Source organism: Chlorocebus sabaeus, chromosome 18 (genome assembly GCF_047675955.1).
Source record: "Chlorocebus sabaeus isolate Y175 chromosome 18, mChlSab1.0.hap1, whole genome shotgun sequence".
In the NCBI taxonomy this organism is placed as follows: domain Eukaryota; kingdom Metazoa; phylum Chordata; class Mammalia; order Primates; family Cercopithecidae; genus Chlorocebus; species Chlorocebus sabaeus.
The window spans coordinates 371,491-389,397 of record NC_132921.1 but is presented as its reverse complement, the minus strand read 5'-3'; positions in this window follow the sequence as shown (position 1 = coordinate 389,397).

Sequence of the window (17,907 nt, the reverse complement as noted above, 5' to 3'; positions counted from 1 at the left end):
TGAGCCCAAGCCAAGCCATCGCATCCCCTATGACTTGCACGTATATACGCCCAGATGGCCTGAAGTAACTGAAGAATCACAAAAGTGCCAATGCCCTGCCTGGACTTAACCGATAACATTCTACCAGAAATAAGTGAAAATGGCCGGTCCTTGCCTTAAGCAATGATTTTTTTTGTGTGTGAAATTCCTTTTCCAGGCTCATCCTCTCTCAAAAAGCTCACCCACTGAGTACCTTGTAACCCCCACTCCTGCCCGCCAGAGAACAACCCCCATTTGACTGTAATATTCCTTTACCTATCCAAATCCTATAAAATGGCCCCACACTTACCTCCCTTCGCTGACTCTTTGGACTCAGCCTGCCTGCACCCAGGTGAAATAAACAGACATATTGTGCTCACAAAGCCTGTTTGGTGGTCTCTTCACACGGGCGTACATGACAATAGTTAAGGGGATACTGAAGTCTTTGGCAGCTCCAAGAGCTTTTTCAGTTTGTGTCGGGCCATTTTAGGCAGAAGGAAATGCTTGCTTAGAGAATCTTACAGAAATGTTCGGTGCAGTGCCATTAACTAGTGGAATAAATGTGTAACTTTCCGTGGTGGCCCTCTGGAAAGAGATGCACTTTGAGTGCACCCTGGCCTGCTTGCTACAAGAATCGGCCATGTCACCCCGCTTTCCGTGGGTCTGCAGGTGTGCGTGGTCCATTGCCCTGCACTGTGGCCATGGAAGGGAAGATGATCTGGAATGCTGGCGACAGTTATCAGTGCGTGTTGATGTGTGCTGCTTTCTACAGGGGAGAACATTTCTGTTTAATAAACATCTCATCACGATGATGACTGCAAGATATTTGAGTCTCATTCAATAGTGCTTCTGGGTTCCTTCTGTTTTTAATCTGCTTTCTAGCACTAGGCAAGTGAAGACATGGAAAGTAAAAACCCATTGAACTTGTAGAGACATGGTGTTGTGTAGGAGCAGACTGTAGCCTCTGGCTCTGTTTAAAGATTGTAGTAAACCTCTTACCTGGCATGGTCAGGGTGTAAATTATCTTATTTAATCGAAATGTGTATGAGTCAAAGCTGGCGCCTGTATTGTTGATGAAATACCAGATTTTAAGGGAACATGTCAATGTGCCATAAGATACCAACAAAGTTCCTCACTGAGGTTTGGCGCGGGTTCGGAAGAGCTGGGCCTTAGGTCACCAGGGTCGTCTCTGGGAGCAGATGCTCAGTGTGGGCATTAGTCACTTAGCCTTTCCAGAGCTGAGGAACAGCTCTCTGTGAAGGTTTTTGAAACCTGTATTTTGAGTCAGTTTGTCCCACTTTACTCAAAGTTGCCGCGCGATTTCAGACCTTTGCCTCCACCGTGCGCTCGTTTTCTTGTCCCCTGATAACTGCCTCAGTTGCCCCGGCCTGACATTTCAGCCTTGTCGTTCATGGACACAGGCTCCGTGGTGGGGCCAAGGCCGCGACTCCGGCTTGCACAGTTCCGGGCCTCTCACCATGGTTTATCACATCACTCCCGGGATCTCCCGTTTAGAAGAAGAGTGTCCGTTTCCTGCAGGCCCTGTGTGGTGTGGAAACCACCCCTACCTACCTTTCTCCTGTTTGAACTGTACCGTGAAGCTATTTCTGTTCTAGTCAACGGTCAGAATTTAAGGAACAGTGATTTATGTAACTTATCACACGCTTCTCAGCAGTTTTTTATGAATTTCATTCTGTTGTGAAATTGTTGCAGTTTTCATGGCTATGCTGGTCTCACGTTGTGGCCCTTGAAATGAATTCCCTTCCCCATTGTGTGTTAAGGTTGTGCCTGGGAGCTGTTGAGGCCTCACCTCTGCTTAGGGCAGTGGCTTTGCTCGCCTGTCAACAGGAAGAATCTTATTTAGAGCATTTCTAATGTGGTTTTTGCTTCCAGACAGTTACTTTTTTCACAGAGACAGCCACTAAAGTCATAAATTATACTCAGGATGGACACACGGGTCAGCTGACAGAGTGGAGTCCAGAACAGATCCAAAGATGCAAAAGCAGTTGTGTGGAATTTGAGTCTTTTCAACAAATGGTGCTGGAATTATGGGACAGTCATATGCAAAAGAGTGAAAACAGGGAGAAATTTCTGTATGAAAATTAAGGTGGACCATAGCCCTGAATGTAAAATACCAAACTACAAAACCTATAGAAGAAACGGAAATTGTGGAGACCGAGGGTGAGAGCTCTTAGCCATACCATGATCCATAATCAAGGAAGAAAACAAGTAGGTAAGACTCATCAAAATTAAACTTCTAATATAAAAGACACCCCTAGGGAATTGAAGAGACACATTTTCGATAGATGGGGAGAAGATGTCTATGAACCATGCAGCTGGCAAAGGACTTGTATCCAGAATGCACAGGACTCCCACGGCTCTTGACAGAGAACAAATCACCTGACTTAAAAGTGGAAGAGACCTGAACAGATGCTTCGCTGAGAAGGACAGGAGGATGGCCCGAAAGCATCTGAAATGACTTTCAGCGTGACTGGTTGCACCAAGATGTGCACTGAAGCCGCAGTGAATTTGTTCACACCCCTGTGGAGCGCCTGACTAAGGTCTTCCGACAGCCCCAGGTGCTGGTGAGGACAGGCAGCCGGGACTCCTGTGCGATGCTGGGGTTCAGCATGGTGCAGACAGCTTGGCGGTTTCTTACAAAACTGAACTCACACAAACATGGGGCCCGGTGACCCCAATCCTGGGTATTTACCCTAGAGAAACAGAATCTGATGTTTAAGAAAAACTGTGCCCAGATGTTAATAGCGCTGTCTATAGTTGCCCAAAACAGGTTACAATGTGCCACAGCCATATGTGGAACAATAAATACCCAGCAGCCCCGAGGCCTGGCTGTTGATCACAGGACACCCCGGGTGCACCTCCAAGCACAATGCCCAGGAAATCGTGATTTTGCGAGTGTTTTGCGACAACACTCGCAAAAGACAGACCCGGGGGATGGGAGGACACGGAGAGGGTGGTTGCTGAGAATGGGAGGGTATGCTTATGAGGCCCCATGAGTGGGTTTGGGGCTGTTGGACTGTTCTGCTTGTGTGATGACGATTATGGGAATATTTGTGCCGAAATTCACAGAACTGAACACTGTCCACTTTACAGTAATTTTTAAAAAGTGGTAATATGCTCATTTTCGGTACTGTTTTTAATGGAAGATGGAGTTTGCAGATGATTTGTCAGGGCAAGCCTGTCTCAAGAGTTTGTAGATGATTCGTTAGGGGCCTGTCTCAGAGCGGTTGGGTTGGGTTGGATTGGGTTGGGTTGGAAAAGCCTTCCCTGTTGGGGGCAGTAGCATGGGGCATGGAAAGGATATTGCCAAGGAAACACGTAGAATCCTTTGAGGAAACATGTGTTTTTCTAACTTGCTATAAGATAGAATTGGAAATTGTAATGGTTTTGTTTTCTAGAGTCTCGGTAGAAAAGGGAAGACAGTGTAAAAAAAGCTAATTTTGAAATGAAGAATTTTAAAGATTTTCAACAGCAATTGCTCTAGGAAGTCACCCTGGAAATGTTTTTAAAGATGTTCAGTAGCAATAGCTCTAGGAAGAGTCACCCTGGAGTTGCTTCTTGAGCATTGGTTTCCTGGCTGTGTATCTTCCGACTTTCATTTTTAAGTTTTGCTGTGAGTTGGGGATGTGTGGGAATAGCCATCCCCATGTGTTGGGTAGGAGTGGCCCTGCAGGGGGGTTGCATGTGCCCCGAGGCCTGAGGCACTGTTTCAACCTAGCTTGGAACATGGGGACTCTTGTCAGTGGCTGGAGTAAGAGTACCAGCCTAGCAGGCTGGGGGAGCCCCGGGGTGGTCTGGGCACTGTCCTCCCTGCCTGCAGGATGGCAGCTGGAGGAGCTCGAAGGCTGCCTGCCTCGTGGCTGTCAGCGCAGCAGCCCCTCCTGGCCCTGGAGCAATCTTTGGGTCCACGAGTCTCTGCACTGGGACTTGCCTCCTGGGACCTCTGCCACTGTCCTGAGGGCCCTGGTGCCACTTTCCTGGTGGGACCCAAGCCTCAGGCAGCTGCGACCCCAGATTCGGTTGCTTTCCCTGCCATCTCATTGTAGCACGAGTGCTCATCTCACTCAATGTAGAGCCTCAGGTTCCTTCAAGATCCCCAGATGGAATCTCCCAATTTAACAAGATAGTTGGTGACAAGATTTGAGCGGCACTGATTTAACTCAGCTTCCAGAGTTTAAGTTCCCAAGACACAGTCCTGCTCCTTCCTCGGCCTCATCCTGTGTGGCTGGTGTGGATGCGGGGTTTCTGGAGGGTGGCGCTGAGGCAGGTCAGCAGCAGGGGGATGGCTCATTATTGATCGCTCAATGCCTTGAGGATAACTAGGATTAATGACCTTTATAGGGCTGTAGTTTTGGAGTATATATATGTGCGTGTGTGTGTGTGTATGTATGTATATATATGTGTGTGTGTGTGTGTGTGTGTGTGTGTGTATATTTAAATGAGGTGGACACGGTTATCACTACATTTTTCTGACATGAAACTTGGAGAGCAGAGGATTTAGGAAACTCCTGAAGCCACACTGTCAGCGGGACCCGGGCGGTCTGGCCTTAGACCCTGCACTGTTCGCCCCTCACCACGCTGTCAGCAGACCCGGGTGTTCTGGCCTTAGAACTCACGCTGGTCGCCCCTCCCTGCCACGTTTTGAGGTTTTTCCTGCTTCTGGGCAGCATTTGATAGCTTGTGAAACAAGACCAAGACTTACTATGAGTGGATATGCCATTATCTGAGATCCAGAACGTTTCCTGGACCTGGTGTTGCCGATGTCACGTAAGGGAAGGTAAAAACATTTTCATTGTGGTCACTGGGGCTCCTGAAATGGTATTTTTCCCAGTGAAAGTTTACTCAAAAATCTTTTAACTCAATACTATGTGAACAGGAAGAAGTGTGTTGGGCTCTAGTTAAATGTCTCAGAGCCACAGAAGTAAATGAGGGCACCTTCCGAGCACAGCCTCCTGGAGGAGTCCAAGGATGTTTGTCTGGAGGGTTTGCCATGAAGCAGGACTTGGGCAGGGCTAGTCTGCCTAGGGAGGCCTCTGCCATGATGTAGGTTAGTTGAAGTAGTTGACGGGTGGTGGCGTGAGGTCAGTGGTCCCCGAGGAAGCCCCTAGCAAGGCCGGTTTCCGTGGGATGGAAAACTGCCGTTCAGTGGCTGTAATCCTGGCTTCACGGGTCTGACATACAATCCTGCACTTGGATACTTGGATCCCAGCCAGGTCAGATGGCCCTGAAAGGACATTCGGACTGTGACGGCTGCACCCATTCTCAGCATCTGTAGGGTCTCCTATGTAAGTGTGTGTTTCCATTTTCTTTCAGCACAATTTCTCCCAGTGAAGTCGTGAGAAATAGAAGGAAAGGTGGAATGAAGATGTGATTGAGGAAAGTGTGCTGTGGTCTTCGACCTTATTTTGCCTTGGTTGGTGCTCAAGAACTTCACCTGACCTCAGAGCTGAGCATTTCTGCCAGGAAGTCCTGCCTTTTATGCTACCTCGAGACCTGTTGAGACACTCCAAGAAGCTTCGTTAACAAATTGCGTTTTCCTTTTACAGCAGTTGGATATATTTGCAGCAAAACAAAGGAATAACCCCCCAATATGGTGATGAAATGCATTTAAGTATAGATAACATTCAGTCTTGAAGGGCCTGGGATTTTAATCATCTTTGGGTCATGTAAGAAGTGGTGTTGGTGATTAAAATCTCCTGACAGCTTTGTTCTGCCACGTTCCTGAGTTTTAAATGATGATCTTCCTGGTTGTACCTTGGAGGGGCATTTGTATCAGTAGAGAGCAGAGTGGTGGTTCCCAGAGGCTGGGAAAGGACAGAGGTGAGGCCCCTGAAGGACACTGGTCTTCCTGGTTTAGGGATTTGGGGCTCAGCCACCTTCCTGTGTCCGTGTAAATTATACCCAGGATCATTTTCACTCGCCCCACTTTAGTTGAGCATTGGAGCTTCAGGATATGTGTGCCCACGTCACCTGGGCCGTGATCCTGGAGTTGGGTGAGACTGATTCCCGGGTTTGTAGAATTACTCTGGGATTATTGAAAACAGAAGCACTTGAGGCATTCATAATGCTATTTCCTGAACGTAATTTATGTTCAGTTCTTCAGAAACATTTATCTGAGGAAGCATCTACAATTTTTGTTTTCTGCCACTCAGTGCTAGGAAGAATTGTGCAACACTCAAGTGAGTGGCATTATTCCTCTCCCTCCACCATGCAAGCAAGATTAAAGGTACCTCTGGCTCCCCTCAATCTTCTCATCTGCAGGGTGCCTGGCGTGGCAGTGTGCAGCTTTCCGTCTTCTTTTTGGGGAGAATTAGTTGTGTTTGTACTTCTCAGTTCAGCCTGGTGCAGTTGTGTGCGTGAGGAGCTTGGATGCTAGGTGACCCTCCCAGGCCTGCCTCCCCCCTCCTTAGGCCTTGTTCTAAACTGACAGATAAACAGTGTGTTTTGGAAGAGGACAGCAGCAGGGCAGGAGAGAGTTTGTTCAGACTTTCTCCTTGCACTGACGTTTGAGCCTTCATCCAGCCTGGGCACTTCTACAGAGCTGCGTTTGTGTGTTGCAAACCATTCCCTCCCAGTAACCGTGCTTTCAGAGGTTTGGAAATGTGACTTAACTCATCTTCAATTTAAAGCATACTATTAAATTTTAGTGTTGAAACTGATGTATTTTATGGCCTTTATTTGATTTCTCTTGATTTTTTTTTTCCCCATATGAGACATGGCATCTTAAGGGAGACAGCCTGGTGTTGGCTGCCTTTCCTAAGGATGGAAGTGAATTCTGAAAGCCCTTTATGTAGGCAGCGAAATAATCAGGGAACCGTTATTATAGCTATGCCTGTCCATGTAAAGCGAGCACGACTCATAAGCAGAAAAAAGTGCAGCCCGGGACCAAGGTGAGCCCTAATGCTGCCTGTGCCTCGCCTCCCTGCCATGAGGAACGCAAGTGCAAGCGCAGGTGGTTGAGTTAGCCTCCAAGCCCAGCCTGCACCGCCCTCACATCCCTCTGCATCTGCAGGGGCACAGGCCGTGCTGCCACCCCTCGCTCAGTGCCAGGGCTGATGCATCAGGAACAGTGGGTACTGTCCGCCCCTTGCTCGGTGCCAGGGATGATCTGTCGGGATCCCTCGTGCTCATCTGGTCCTCATGTCTTCATCACCAGCCTCCTGCTGGTAACGGGCTTGTTATTACCTTGGTATGGGTAATAACATACCCATACCAAGGTGTTGTGGGGCGGTGCTCAGTCCTCCAAGGGAATCGGCCCTTAACCGATTCATATTCAACAGGACCGGGAAATGGGTTCTTGTTCCATGTCCTGGATCCCAGGAAGCCCTTGCCCTGAACCCTGTAATGCCCGGGGTCTTCCTGAGAAACGCTGGTGCCACTGGAGCACAGCCCAGCCCCCTCCAGTTTCTCCGCTTTGTAACTGCACTTGTGTTTAGCAAGTCTTCCAGGACGTAGACGCTGCTTGGTGTGAGCCAGGTTTTGTCTGGAAAGAGGACAGATCTGAGCCGGCAACCAACCAGCCCAGAACCATCTTTTATGCTTCCAGATTCTGTGTCCAAAAACTTACCCGTGGACATTGAGGGTGATGCATTTCTGCTCCAAGACATCTGTGGACTCAGCTGGAGGGATCAAAAGGATGTGGAGCTTCTTCACTCCTGGCCTGGGCTTGGACCTGCTGTGCAGCCTCTCAGTGGCACCAGGGCCCCCTTGTGTCACAGTAGCCTCGGGTTGGTGGCACTGCCCCAGGATGTCCCAGGCTTCATGATAGTAGGGCCTGCTTGTGCCATGGTGGCCTCGGGATGGTGGCACTGCCCCAGGGTGTCCCAGGCTCCAAGGCCAGTGTTCCGTCCAGCAAAGGGAAGTTGTACTGTAAGGTCTAGTCTCGGTAGGTGCCTGGGGTCCTATCCTTCAGAGCGGTCCTGCACTCACCACAAATCAAGCCAGGGGAGGCCCTGCCAGAATTTGCAGCTGTGTTTCAGGTTGTTCCACAAGGCCTATTTTGGGCTAGTCAGGTATATAATTCTTATTCTCTGGTTTTTTTGAGACAGGCCAAAAAACAAAAACAAAAACAAAAAAAAACCTTTTTGTTGCCCAGGCAGTGGTGTAAGCAAAGCTTACTACAGCCTTAACCTCCTAGGCTCAAGCGATCCTCCTGCCTCAGTCTCCTGAGTAGCCAGGACCCACAGGCACATGTTCCACGAGTCCCCATGCCTGACTTATTTTTGTATTTTTTGTAGAGATGGAGTTTTGCAATGTTGCCCAGGTTGGACTCAAACTCCTGGACTTAAGCAGTCCAGCTGCCTCAGCCTCCCAAAGTACTGAGATCACAGGTATGAGCCACCGTGCCTGGCCAAGTGTGTTTCTAATTTCAAAATTAAGAGGACCCAGAGTCAGTTAATTACGTCTCTACTGGAACATGTTGCTTATAGTACATTAGGAAAAATCATCCAGAACTTGGAAAAGGGGCTGGACAGACACAGCCCTTTGAGGTTGTCCGATGAACCCCTGGGGTCTTTAACCATCTGGAGGGATGTACCATGTCAGACTCACTATTGTCGACCGGCTGAAGCCTAGGTTTCATGAGGTTATGTGTCAGCTTGTAGTACTTTCTCTGGCAGAGGTGCGAGCGACTTCTGCTCAGTGAGAGGCTCATCTCAGGGACTTCATGGCCTGAGGGACGGCAGCCTGTTTGAGCTGATTGAGCAATCTCGCGCTACCCTTATTTTCTGAAACGCCTATGAGTGACTTCTCTCTCTTTTTTTTTTTTTTTTTTTTTGAGACGGAGTCTCGCTCTGTCACCCAGACTGGAGTGCAGTGGCCGGATCTCAGCTCATTGCAAGCTCCGCCTCCCGGGTTTACGCCATTCTCCTGCCTCAGCCTCGCGAGTAGCTGGGACTACAGGCACCTGCCACCTCGCCCGGCTAGTTTTTTTTTTGTATTTTTTAGTAGAGACGGGGTTTCACCGTGTTAGCCAGGATGGTCTCGATCTCCTGACCTCGTGATCCGCCCGTCTCGGCCTCCCAAAGTGCTGGGATTACAGGCGTGAGCCACCGTGCCCGGCCCTATGAGTGACTTCTCACATGGTCTTTGAAGCGGCTTCATGCCCGCGCTCCTTGGTAATGATCGAATGCTTTTTTTGACCCCTTGTCCCCTTTCTTTGGGGTGTTCCAGTCTCAGTTCTCATGATGTGTTCTGCTTCTGTAGGAATTTCTGAAGCTACTGAGTGTAGAAAGCACTGAGGAGGCTGTGCTCCCACCCCTGTGAGTCTTCCAGGCATGATCCTCTCCCCTTGGCGAGGCGGCCTCCATGGCACACCGAGGGGGCCGTGCTCCTGTCCCCCGTGAGCTTTCCAAGTGTCCTCGTCTCCCCTCCAGGGGGACAGGAGGAACCTTTCAAACCCTTCTTAAACTTGTTTTCATGTCTTTGTTTTAACAGATTTCTTTGCATCGTCTCCCTTATCCAGAAGTGAGGGTGAACGGAGTTATTCACGGGAGTCAAGAAACCACACGCAGCCCAAAGTGACGTTTGTTTCCCTGAAATGATTTGTATGTGTTCACCTTAAAATGCAACTCAGTAAAACAGGTGTGTTTTGAGGAATGACTTTAAATTACTCAGGTAAAAATGTGACATTTAAATTTCATCATCTGTGCGGGTGTCCACAACCCCCTTCTGTGATTGCGTGTGAGTTTGTGACTTGTGGTTATTTTTGAAGAAAGAAAATCTATTGCTGAGGACTTTAGAGGGTGTGCTGGGATTGTGTAGGGTGGACATCGGGGGCTTCAATGAGTGGCTTCCTTGAAGAGGTTCAAATTAAGGCTGAGAGTCCCTACTCCAAAATGCTCCGAAACCTGAAACATTCCGAGCTTCCTCATGACACTCGAAGGAAATGCTCTTCGGAGCACTTTGGATTTCAGGCTGGGGATGCTCAACTGGGAAGTGAAATATTGCAAGACCCTTCTGGCCCCAGGAGCTTGGATAAGGTCATGGAGGGGGCCTTGCTGGGTGTCCCTGGAGTGTGAGGCAGCCTGGGCTCGCTGAACTGGTTTTTGTAGGAGCCACAGAAGGGAAAGAGGGTCAACGTGGCCACACCTGGCTCCTCAGAAGGCTGGACCAGAAGGAGATGGGCGCAGAGGGCAGCAGTTGAGTCCCCAGCGTCCGGGGCTCCTGTCCCTGGTGGAGTTGAGAGCCTCCTCTAGTTGTGGCCTCTCCCCTGTCAGCAGCCACTGAGGCCTGAAGGGAGAGGGGGCTGAGGAGAGGAGGAAGGATAGGCCTACTTTTGGAGAGGGCCAGCATCAGCCTGTGCTAGCCTCGTGTGTTACTCCTGCATCCAGGGTGCACGGCCGTGCCTCGTGGTGTAGCGGTTCCCGGGATGCACAGCGCTTTTGTCTGCAGTAACGGCTTTGTCTCCGACCCTTGGAGGCAAGTTACCTTTTTCCCCAGTGAAAAGAGGTAGAAAATCTTACAGAAATGCATTTGCTGTAATGTCTATTTTCCGATAAGACATGGTCGCTTAGGCTAAATCTTTGGGAAGTCAAGGCAGGAGGATCACTTGAGGCCAAGGGGTTCAAGACCAGCCTGGACAACATAGCAAGACCCCATCTGTATAACAGAAAAGTTAGCTGAGTGTGGTGGTGCGTGCCTGTGGTCCCTGCTACTCTGGAGGCTGAGGTGGGAAGATCACTTAAGGCTACAGTGAGCTGCGATTGCTCCACTGTACTCCAATCTTGGCACAGAGCCAAGACCCAGTCTCAGGAAAAAAAAAAAAAAAATCCAGAAATGTCATTTTCTTTTTAAATCATCCCAAAAGAAAAATCAGTTTTCTCTAAGAATGTAAAGGGAAACTGATACGATTCTTTCCTTGATTGTTTCTCCTTTTGAAATATTTACAATAGTCCGTCCACATCGTCTCTCATCTCATTACAAAGCAGCAGGTATCTTTGAGGTTAGTGGTGTTTCTCTGTGTCGCACCTTGGAGAACAGCCAGCATGAAACCTCTTACCATGATCGTGCACATCGTTTGTAGTCCCAATTAAAATCCTCTCCAGAGACGCCTGTGCTGCTTATTATAGCAGAACTTTGGTTGTGCTGAAATGTGCATTCAGCTAATGGTTTTAAGTTCATATCTGAGATGATGCTGTTAACTGACTTAGTTCAGGAATCATTTACTGAGTGTCTTCCAGGCCAGACATTGGGGACAGAAAGGTAATAATATATGATCCCTGCCTCATGCGCAGGAAGTCTAGTGCGATGTACAGACATGTGCCAATGGCTGCCATGGAATATGGTGAGCATTAAGATAAAGGGGCACCCTGTGTGCCCTTGGAGCATAGAGCAGGGCTTGTGTTCTGGGAACATGGGCTCCATGTGAAAACACAATTTAAATTTTCTTTTTTTTTTTTTTTTTGAGATTGAGTCTTGCTCTGTGGTCCAGGCTGGAGTACAGTGGTGTGATCTCGGCTCACTGCAACGTGCTCCCCCCAGGTTCAAGCGATTCTCGTGCCTCAGCCTCCCAAGTAGCTGGCATAACAGGTGTGTGCCACCACGCCCGGCTAATTTTTGCATTTATAGTAGAGATGGAGTTTCACCATGCTGGCCGGGTTGGTCTTGGACTCCTGACATCAGGTGATCCTCCCGCCTTGGCCTTCCAAAGTTCTGGGATTATAGGCATGTAAGTATTCATCCTTTTAAATATCTGCGGGTAGCACTTAACTTTAAATGGGTACTAATTAAACTATTGAATGACTTTAGTATGGATTGAATGACTTTGCTCGGGCCTCGTTTTTAATTTCCTTCATTAGAGAAAAAAAAAAATGCAGGTTGAATATCCCTCATCCAAACTGCTTGGAACCAGAAGTGTCTCAGATTTCTTCAGATTTTTGGATTTTTGAATATTTGTATTATACTTGCTGGTTGAGCATCCTGAATTCAAAAATCCAGAGTCTGAGCTGTTCCAATGAACATTTCGTTGAGCGTCACGTCGGCACTCAAAAGTTGTGGATTTCAGAGTTTCTGGTTAGGGAGACTCATCCTGTATGGGTGCTGGAATGTCACAGGAGTTCTGGACCAGAGGTTGGGTGACTAGGGTTTGGTTTTCGCTTTGTTACTAAACAGGCTGTTTTCTTCCATAAGCTCAGCTTTAGATCCCCCGGTTGTCAAAGAAGGGAATGGGCCATCTGATGTTTAAGGCCTCTGTTAGTTCTGACTTGGAGACACCTGGCTTCAGTTCATCTTCCTTAGGAGTGGACAAAGAATATGGGAATTTTGAAATTGTTAGTCAACATCTACAGGGTCGTTGCAGCCTGGTTTTGAGTAAAGGTCATCTTTAGTGAGCCCAGGGAGAAACAGTGGTTTAACTGTCAGCTGAGAGGGGTAAGCAGTCCTATTAATTTTCCTCTGTGTTAGTGAAAGCATTGTTAAGGGTCACAGCGTTAGTGAACTCACTGTCACAGGTTATATTGAATGTCTTTTCTGTCACTAAATGCTTTTTATGATATGTTTTTCGGGATTTCAGTGTTGTATGATTTCTCTGTGTTAAGCACAGGAAATTTAACATCAGCAAAAAAGAATGCTTTTTTTTTTTTGAGATGGACTTTCGTTCTTGTCGCCCAGGCTGGAGTGCAGTGGCGTGATCTCAGCTCACTGCAACCTCGACCTCCTGAGTTCAAGGGATTTTCCTGCCTCAGCCTCCTGAGTAGCTGGAATTACAGGTGCCTGCCAGCATGCCCAGCTAATTTTTGTATTTTTAGTACAGATGGGGCTTTGCCATATTGGCCAGGCTGTTCTTGAACTTCTGACCTCAGGTGATCTTCCTGCCTCGGTTTCCCAAATTGCTGTGATTACAGGCATGCGCCGCCTTGCGTGGCCTTGAATGTTCTTTCTATGGGAATCTACGAAAGCCAGCTTTTGAGTCTAGTGGCAGAAAACCTCTTCTTCATTGTTTAGCTGTGCTGTGAGCTTGGAGGGCTTCAAGTCCAGCTGAAAAAGCTGTAGTATTTTAGGTCAGTTGGCTGTCTTGGAGAACTTCATGAGCACTGGGCTGGAGTGATACTGTCAGAGTTCATGAGCGATGTGAGGCTCTCAAAGCCTAGATACTGGGGTTGCCCAAATACGTCAGCTGGACTCACTATTTGTCTCGGGAGTCGGGGGATGGAAAATGCTGTGGTCTTAACTCTTCTCTTAATTTTACAGTGCTGCAATTAATGCTAAGAATGATTTCATACGTTTGCATTTCGCTTTGTAATTCACAGAGAATTTTAAAATCCGTTATCTGATTTTATTCCCTCAGCAGTTCTGTGAAAAAGGTAGAACACTTTCATATCTTCTGCTTTCCCATGATTCTCTTGTGGCTCACAGAAGCTAAGAGCCTTCACCAAGGTCATAGGGTGAATGAGTCGCAGAGCTGCGAGTAGAGGCTCAGGCTTCTAGTGGCCCTGTTTCTTCCTTGATGGCTCGCTCTGGTGGCGCTATGTTCAGGTAACTGCGCATGCTCGGTTTGGTCTTTTGTAAATCCCTGCCCCATTTCGGGGGAGGTTCTTGGGAGGCTTCTATTCATTTTGGAGCATTTAAGTATCTTGTCCTCTCTCCCTCTTCCCAGATGCATGGGCATTTCTGCAGGCCCCCAGGCTGGCCCTTGTGCGTGGGGGCATCTCCTGCCTCCACGTTGCTTGCATGCCCCCTTCTGAAGGTGCTCTTCCCTGCATGGAACCCCCTCGTGCCTGCCTCCACACTGCAGGCTGTTCGGTAAATGTTCCTAAGTCAGCATCGTTGTTTTCTAGAAATGGGACGGGGTATGGATGCCAAGTTCTTTTCTGTGTGAAATCTTCCATTGTATCATCTTGCCTTCCCCGTGTGTGCTCCTTGAGGTTGTCGCTGTGCTGCGGTCACCTCTGTTCCCTAGGGTGCCTCCTTTGGAGTCCTGGCGGTATTAGACATGTAGTCAGTGTTCACAGCCTAAATGAGAGAAAGGCCAACAGAGTCATTAAATCTGGAAAATGACAAGTGAGGGAAAGGAATTTTTATTGAAGGCATGTGAAAAAGAAATCTTTTTAGAAAAGTTGACCTGTTTCTCAACTGGAGTTGAATTTCAGCTCAGAAAAGCAGCTGTGTGCCCAGATGGCTTTGGGATTTCAGTTTGTGACAGATGAATGGAATTTGTTGTTGTATGAATGTGTTATCCTTTTGTGGTTTTATTAGGCCTTTCTCCCAAATGGAATCGATTTTTCTATAAAACTCACACTTCCTTTTTGAGAAGTGTAACACTAATTGTATGGGATGGTCTCCCAAAAGATTACCAGCCAGGAACCAAACACACTGCCTCAGACTCACGGCCCCTGGTTTCTGCCTGTGCAGCTGCAGGGCAGAGAGGCACGCTTGAGCTGAAATCAAGACGCATGTCTGCATCTTCCCTTTCTTGACTGCTGTTTCGTCTCTGAGCTGGCCTGCGTTCAACGTCTAGGAGCTTGGTGGGTGTAGACACATTACGGTATGGAGGAGGGATATGGCGTTGCCACAGCCAGGAGACTCGCTGAAGTCTCTGTTCTCTTCCTGCTCACTGCTCTGACTTTGTATAAGTCACATGAGTAGGGCTGTGCACAGTGGCTTACACCTGTAATCCCAGCACTTTGGGAGGCCAACCTGGGAGGATTTCTTGAGCCCAGAGTTTGGAACCAGTCTGGGCAACATGGTGAATGTCCATCCCTAGAAAAAATAAAAATTAAAAAATTAGCCAGGTGTGGTGGCTCATGCCTGTAATCCCAGCTACTGGAGAGGCTGAGGTGCGAGAATCACTTGAGCCCGGGAAGTCGAGGCTGCAGTGAACCATCATCACGTCACTGCACTCCAGCCTGGTCAGAGCAAGACCTTTTCCCAAAAAACCAAAAACAAACAAACAAAAACCCATGTGTAATAGTGGCAGTAGTTAACTTTTGAAAGTTTGAAGAAAAGTTTCTAAATCACCTGTGACCATGGACAATTTACTTAGCCTTTCTATGCCTCAGTTTCCTCATCTATGAAAAATGAGAGAATATGGTACTGATCTTACAGGATCATTAAACCATTGCCCAGATTGCTTATAGAGCTAGAGCTTTTTCCTTGAAGTACATGAGTATGGCTGTCAGACATCTGAAACGCAAAGCCATCTTACAACATCATTTGGATGCTACCCCCTCTCCGCCCTTTTTTTCCATTTGTAAGGGACAAGGATCCAGGAAGGAAAGTATCAGCTTACAAAGGCTTTTGTTACAATTAATCGTTCATATTCTTTCTTTTGGTATCTTATTTTCTGTTTACTTTTTTTTTTTTTTTTTTTTTTTTACATTTTTTGAGACAGAGTCTTGCTCTGTCACCCAGGCTGGAGTGCAGTGGCACGATCTCGGCTCACTCCAACCTCTGCCTCCCAGGTTCAAGTGATTCTTGTGCCTCAGCTTCCTGAGTAACTGAGATTACAGGTGTGTGCCACCACGTCCAGCTAATTTTTATGTTTTTAGTGGAGACAAGGTTTCGTCATGTTGGTCAGGCTGATCTTGAACTCCTTAACTCAGGTGATCTGCCTGCCCCAGTCTCCCAAAGAGCTGAGAGTACAGGTGTGAGCCACCGCCCCCGGCCGCTGTTTCCATTTTGTAACACTAGCGTCACCCCAGTGTAGGGTGGCTAGGGGTATTCTTCTTTCCTGTTTCCTGGTGTATTTTCCTCTACAGTATTGATCACTCTTTAACATACTTTTTGGTTGTCTGTCGCTACCTACAAAAATATATGTTCGCTGTTATATCACCAGTGCCTGGCACATAGATAGTCAATATTTGTTGAATGAATGAATGAATGAATGAATGGGCTGAAAGAACCTTATTCTTCTTTCTTCTGTCAGTTCACACCAAATGCTTTTGGAAAATGCTATATGAACAGGGATCATAAGCAGCAGAGGTTACACACATGGCTGTGGGATAGCCCATCATCCTCAGATAATTGTCTGGAAGGAGGTGGAGTACTTGAGTAGAAATGATACAAGATAACTTCTTCAGGAAATCAGCCAAGTGTCACAGCTTTTCACACAGGCGTGTGATGTTTGCGTATGTGTGTATGAAGAGCTGTCATGGCCTAGAATCACTGGCCTTTAGATCCCTTGTACAGATAGAAAAGTAAAGTCGGAGGCCCAGGAATGCTGTAGGCCACCAAGGTAGAGTCCCTGTCTGTCCTTCTCAGTGTCCTGTCACTTCTCACTGCACTCCCCTCTTTACTCCTAAAGCCACTTTCCCTGACTCTGAATGTGTAACCACGAGGGAGAAAATGTACTCCAGGCTCACAATTTGTGGAGAAAAAGCCCAGCACCTAAAAATAATGTTCACAAAGTTTGTACCTAGAAAACGTGGCCATTTCTATCACGTCTTTGAATTTCCCTGTTTCTCATACATTTTATAAACAAGACAGTAGAAGGAGATTCGTGAACAGCAACTTTAGAACAAGGGGGAAAAAATCAAACCTAGAGCATTCCAGTTTCTGTTTTCTTCTCAGTTTAGGGCTGAGGCACTTTAGCTTCCTGTCTAAGGGACTACTCAAATCTGATTAGAAGCCATTGTGGGCTGGTAATTATCCATAATTTTAGGAAGACAGATGTAGCACCAACTCTGTTCTCTAATAGCAGACTTATTAATTTTAAATTTGCATGGCAGGAGAATCAGATGGCGAGGTGAGATAAGCATTCAGATGCTTGGTCAATGATAGCTGTTTACTTCCACGTGTCACATGGGGATTTGGGACCCGGGAAGTCCACTGAGAACTGATGATTGTCTGTCCCCTAACCAGCTGGGTTCTTTTTCATCCTGAGCTCAGAAAGATTGCTCCTACTGCAGCCAGGGAAGACAGGTTGTTGACTGGTTAGAAATCATGGTAGGTTATTTTCTCCACTCGCAGTTCGCAGTTGGAAAGCAGAGCTATCAAAAAGTTGTCTCTGTTGTATTTCAAATCTGGGTGTTTAAAAAATTATGTAAGCAATTTAATCATTTCTTTAACAGTAGTTGTGTGTGTTCTTGATGCGAATCAGAGGTGCATTCCCTTGTAAAATCCCTGGGACTTAATAGGAAGATGTGAGCCTTAGAACAGAAGTTGGTTTTCTAGATGATCACGTAGATATGATGCTGAGCACTAGACAAAGATGTTGATTGAAGCGATTTAAAAAAATTTTGTCTGAGTTCAGATTTTACACCAATATTTAGAAAATCAGCAAAAGAACTTGGAGGAATGTTCTCAGGCATGCAGTTCAGCCCCCTGCGCACATTGTCAGAAAATCCAAGTGAGTGTACAGGGAGACGCATTCCTTTCTGTTCTCATCACAGGTCCTTCCCTGGCTCTGCACCTGCCTGTCATGCGCGTCCCTGTGAAGAGACCACCAAACAGGCTTTGTTTGAGCAATAAAGCTTTTTAATCACCTGGGTGCAGGCGGGCTGAGTCTGAAAAAGAAAGTCAGTGAAGGGAGATAAGGGTGGGGGCGTTTTATAGGATTTGGGTAGGTAAAGGAAAATTACAGTCAAAGGGGGGTTGTTCTCTGGTGGGCAGGAGTGGGGGTCACAAGGTGCTCAGTGTGGGAGCTTTTTGAGCCAGGAAAAGGAATTTCACAAGATAATATAATCGCTTAAGGCAAGGACCGGTCATTTTCACTTCTTTTGTGGTAGAATGTCATCAGTTAAGGTGGGACAGGGCATTTGCACTTCTTTTGTGATTCTTCAGTTACTTCAGGTCATCTGGGCATATAAGTGCAAGTCACAGGGGATGCGATTCCTTGGCTTGGGCTCAGAAGCATGACATTGCCCTCTTCCCTACCTTTTCCCTCCTGTGCGGTTCTCTCACAAAGTGAATGGCCTCAGCCACAGCTTCTCT